The following is a 5722-nucleotide window of genomic DNA, read 5'->3' as shown; positions in this document are numbered from 1 at the left end:
GGGGAGAGGGAGAGGCACAGACAGACACAGAGACAGAGAGACACAAACAGAACACACTTAATACAAGTATCATTTGTTTTTCAGTTCTTTTAGTACCCATGTAGGATCTCTAGTTTTAGAGATTGATTTAGCCTGTAGGTAGGGCCTCTCCTGCCTCTGTCTCTTGAGTGTTGGTGACTGCTGAGGTGAACAGTCACACTTAGTAGGATTGGTATTTTAGTCTGCAGACTAAATACAGTCCCGTTAGAAAGGGGTGCTCGTAATTGTTAGTGCCCCAGTATGCAGTATGTATCTTTGCTATCAAGTGTGGTTACTTTGGAGTTTGGATTATTTAGTGAGATTATGGGTCACATTCCTGGGGTGTAGTTCAGTGATAGAGAGCTTTTTAGAATACTGGTTTTCCTTAGTGCAAAAGTAAGAAAGAAAAACTATGGTGAGCTGGGCTAGATAGACCTGTGTGCTCTACCCAGGATTTGAGAGACAGAGACAGGTGGATCTCTGAGTTCAAGGTCAGCCTGGTCTAGGCAGCTGGGCCTGTGTAAAGATCCTCCCTCCAACAATCCAAAACTATAGATAATGAAAGTGACCTGCTTTGTATTGCTTATTTTTTGGAAAAAACTCTTGGAGTGTGTCCAAGATTTGCACAAAAGAGGTATTAGGCTGCCTGAGGAGCACAAACTTAAGTTTATTTTAGTCGTCTCCCCCCACCCCCTTGAGACAGGATCTCTGAGACTAGTCTGTCCTAATGATATCTCAAAGACATCAGTCACCATGCTTTTATATAGTTTATATTGGATAGATTTTTAAAATGCTACCTTGCTTCTTTGGAGAATTATGAGATCCTGAATTGAAGGAAATGTAATTATGCTATCTATCGGTCAAATACTAGATTTTGGTGGATTGCTTCATACGTATCTGGGTCAGTGAACTGACTGACTGATGTGACTGTGAGTGGGTGAATGATTCAGTAGTGCCTGGTAGCCTAGGCAGTCCCAGCATGTGTTGAGGCCTGTGAATACAGTGCAGGAAGCCAAGGCCAGTATGAGTACCAGTTGAAGGACTGCCTGGCAGCTGATATGTACACAGTGTTGGCCTCTGCTTCTTCCTCCTGAGTGCTTGGGCAGAGAGTGTTACTATGCCTGGCCAGAGTTCTTTTAAAAGGAGAAAAGTGAGGAACCAGTTTTGTGGGGTATTAAAGAGAGAATACTCAGGTGGAAGGAATAGTAGGTGCTCGGACAGGAATGGATATTTTTTTTTTTTTCTAGACATGGTTTCTCTGTATAGCCCTGGCTGTCCTAGAACTCACTTTGTAGACCAGGCTGGCCTCGAACTCAGAAATCCGCCTGCCTCTGCCTCCTGAGTGCTGGGATCAAAGGCGTGCGCCGCCACCGCCCGGCTAGATTTCCTTCTTGGTTGTTCACTTTTTCTTTTTTTAAAGAAAGCCAAATATGGTGGACAGGTATAAGAGGGTACAGTGGGTTAGTGAAGGGAGTTTTTCACTAGCACAGGTGAAGAGAGGAAAGATTTGTGACTTAGGTCGTGGGAAGTGATTCATATATTAGATCACTCTTGATGTAATGAAACACTATAGGGGGTAATGAAGAGGCTGGAGATAGCACTTGACTGGTGTAGAATAATGGATAGAGGTATAGGTTAGAATTATAGCATAGACTTCAGGGACCGAGTTTTATGTTCTCCAGAGTCAAGACAGTATTACAGTATGACTCAGTTCAAGACGGTCAGGATCTCTGTATAATTTTTATGCAATGTGCACATTTTTAGAAATGTCTCCATTATAGTTATATATATCAAAAAGTTTAGCTATGTGAGAGACGTGTCTTTTCCTGGTTGCTACAGACCTCAACCCTCACCATAGCCTGATGGGTATCCCTGACATGGAGCAGGATCCTGCTTGTCTGTTTATTGCAGGCATTTTAATTTGCTGTCCCATTCTGCATCTGTGATGCAGGTCTCTGAATGTTCTGTAACTGGGCATGATGGGGCTGGCTTTGGATCCTGGCAGAAGTGCCGGCATGATCAGGAGGAGTTCAGAGAACCTGGCCTACTAGAGACTTACCATTTTGCTTTCTGCAGCCACCTCTTCACTTCAGAAAAAAAGCAATCCTGGTGCCTTATTTTCTTGGTGGCTTTTATTTATTTATTTGGGCTTTATTTATTTACCTTAATTTTGTTTTCTGAAATTTTTTTTCTTTTATTGAAAAAAATTTTTTTTCACAATATATCTTGAGTCCTTTGAGACTGGGTCTCCACAAAGCCTGGCTCTCCTAGAGCTCACTTTGTAGAACAGACTGGCCTGCTCTTCCTAAGTGCTGGGATCAAAGGCTGGCCTGATAACATTTTTTAGAAAGTGTTTTGTTTTGTTTAAGGGAGGGTCCTCTAAAACACGGAAATACTTTGTTTTGGAACTGAAGCAGGAGTTTTGGGAAGGCAGTGCCTTTAAAAAGATAATCTTCTACCCTTGCCTCTTTTTAGCTGACTTATGTTCAAAGTCTCCATTTTTGTTTTGCTTTTTTTTTCTGTCTAGCATCTGAAATGTAACTACAAGCTTAGTCTGTCTCAGAAGACAGAAGGCCAAACAAAGGAAAAGTCCAAGAGTTTGGACTGGTTGTCTGAGATTTACCAGAGTTTGCCCTGTGTGGTGTTGTCTTTAGTTCCGGTGGCTTCTGAAGCTGAGGGTCGTGGTCACTTTTAAGGCCTCTCTGGATAAATCCGAAGTTAAGTCCTGGTAGCCAAGCATAGCAAGACTGTCAAAAAAAAAAAACCCAAAAAATGTGAGGGGCTCTGGGATGTAGAGAACCTACCTAGCATTTAGAGGCTCTCATCAATTTCCAGTAATGTTTAAAGGAAAAAAAAAAAAGAAAACAAAACAAAAACCCAGGAATTAATTGAATTTTGTTGTTGTTGTTTTGAGAAAGTCTCTGTGTAGCCCTGGCTCTGTAGACAGAGCAGGCTGGCCTCAAATTCAGAGATCTGCCACCCTTCTGAGCCCTGGGGCTAAAGGTGTGAGTCCCTGCTACCCAGCTACACTGTTCTTTATTAATATGAGAGAAATGACTGGGCGGGTAAGCTATAGACTTGGCAACTGTCAAAAGGAAGGGGGTTGTGAGTGGAAAGTCACATGGTGTCATTTGTGAGTGACCACACGGAGGAGGAGTGGTTAGCTTCTATGAAAGAAAAGTGGGCAAACTCAGAGTGGTGATAACTCCGTAAGTGATGCTGAGAATTTTTATTTTTAAAATTAATACACATGGGGACTGGAGAGATGGCTCAGCGGTTAAGAGCACTGGCCGCTCTTCCAAAGGTCCTGAGTTCAAATCCCAGCAACCACATGGTGGCTCACAACCATCTGTAATGAGATCTGATGCTCTCTTCTGGAGTGTCTGAAGACAGCTACAGTGTACTTAGATATAATAAATAAGTAAATCTTTTTTTAAAAAATTAATACACATCTGTGAAAGCCATTGCTTTGCTTTTAGTAAATTTTTTTTGAGGCTAATGATTAATAACTGGCTTCCTTTATTTAAGTAGAAAGGTTGAGTTATGGAGAATTGATAGAGTAGTTCACTGAGATGAGGGTGTTAGTAAAGTCATTCAGGAAATTTCATTGTGAGAAAGTCAGCGTTACCTAGGCTTGGCTTTCAGCCTACAGCAGGAAAGATAATAAAACGAGTATCTTGGAACCTTTTTTGTTTTTTCGAGACAGGGTTTCTCTGTGTAGACCTGGCTGTCTTGGAACTCTGTAGACCAGGCTGGCCTCGAACTCAGAAATCCGCCTGCCTCTGCCTCCCAAGTGCTGGGATTAAAGGTGTGCGCCACCACTGCCTGGCTATCTTGGAGTCTTAACCAGTATTATTGCCAGTGAACCTAATGATCAGAGTTTGATCCAAGTCCCAGATGGTGAAAGGAGAGAACTGACTTCTGCAAGTTGTTTTCTGATGTGTTGTGGGTGTTTGAGAAACAAAACTTTGAGAACAAATGAGATTCTGCTGATCAGAGAGGTCCGTCCGTGCCTTTGGTCCCATCACTCTGCAGGTAGAGAAGTAAGTGGATTTCTAGAGTTCAGTGCCATCTTAGGCTATACAGTGAGTCCCAGGCTAGTCAAAGCTAAGCCGTGAAAGCCTGTATCTAAAAGAAGGAACCAGAGAGATGACTCAGGTTAAGGGCAGGCACTATTATTGCAGAGGACTCAGGTTAGATTCTCAGTACCTGTGTTTGGTTGCTCACACCTGCTTACAACTGCTTCAAAGGGTTTTCCTCTTCTTACAGGGCAAGCACTTTACCATCGATTTAGAGACAGATTTTTCTGTGTAGCCTTGACTGTTCTGGAACAGAGCCTCCTGTCTCTTCTGTGCTGGGATTAAACTGACCGACCTTCATCGGCTTTTAATAAGCTTTTGAATACAAATTACTTGGAACTTCTAGAAGAAATTTTTTTCATTCCTTGTCTATTTTGAGAATAATAATGGTATTCATTTGACAATTATAGAAAAAAAGGATGAAATATTGTAAAAATCAATATTTCAGTGAAACTTTACTATAAAAAATTGAAACAACCACACACTTAACTCATTTCATTTATTAGTCATTCTGGGTCTTTAATAATAAATGGAAGTAAGGACTTTTACTACATTGATAGAGGACTAAGTAGGGCTAGTGGGCCACACTAAAACTTCTCAAATGCATTAGTGCTGTGCTATATTTAGATTTTTAGTTATTACAGTGAATAATTTTCCAGCCAGGGCTGAGCAGTGGAGGTGCAGGCCCTTATTCCCAGCACTAGGGAGACAGAGACATGTTGATCTCTGTGAGTTCAAGGCCAATCTGGTCTACAGATCAGGTTCCAGAATAGCCAGCTACAAGTGAGAGACTGTCTTGGGAGTGGGGGTGGGGGGTGGGGTTAGAAAAAAGATCTGGATTAAAAGTGTATTTAAGTGTATCAGATCAGAAGAGGGTCTTCCCACTTACATAACTTAAGTGACTTAATTGTTTTAAAAAATTCTGGGTTGGAGAGATGGCTCATTAGTTAAGAACACTGACTGCTCTTTCAGAGGGACCCAGGTTCAATTCCCCACACCTACATACATGGTTTGGTAACTTGCTACTACTGTTTGTGACTGGAGCCACAACATACTCTAAATACAAAATATAAAGTCCCTCACAGGTGTGCTCAGCTGTTGTGCTTTAGTTAATTATATGTGTAGTCAAGTTGATAGCCAGGAATAGCCATCAACACATGGGCTTTTGATTTTTCTGGGTAAGAATTGTGTGTGATAATAGAAACTGAGACAGGGTTTCTCTGTGTAGCCCTGGCTGTCCTGGAACTCACTCTGTAGACCAGGCTGGCCTCGAACTCAAATTCGCCTGCCTCTGCCTCCCAAGTGCTGGGATTACAGGCATGCATCACTACTGCCCAGCCCTTTTTTTTTTTTTTTTAAACCACTTTTCTTGTTTCAGACCACATAATGTGTGTGTGTGTCAGAACTGGGCACCAAATTTGGGTTTTCAGGAAGAGCAGCAAGTGCTTGCTCTTAACCTCTGAGCCATCTCACCAGCCTAGACCTGGAACTTTTGATCTCTTCTGTCTCTGTTTCCATAGTGAAGGAATTACTGCCATGCATGTACGCATATCTACCTTGCTTATTAAACTGTTGGAGATTGGATCTGTTGCTGCTTGCATCCTTGGCTACTGAGCTGCATTCCC

General features: G+C 42.0%; 1 protein-coding gene across 1 annotated transcript in view; it reads left to right on the top strand.

The window, feature by feature from the left end:
* The window catches only part of Thrap3 (thyroid hormone receptor associated protein 3), a 38594-nt gene that overhangs the window by 2198 nt on the left and 30674 nt on the right, over positions 1-5722 (top strand). The window lies entirely within an intron of this gene.

This window comes from Mus caroli, chromosome 4, assembly GCF_900094665.2.
Source record: "Mus caroli chromosome 4, CAROLI_EIJ_v1.1, whole genome shotgun sequence".
Lineage (NCBI taxonomy): Eukaryota > Metazoa > Chordata > Mammalia > Rodentia > Muridae > Mus > Mus caroli.
Note: the sequence above shows the minus strand (reverse complement) of the source record. Positions and strands in the feature narration are given on the sequence as shown.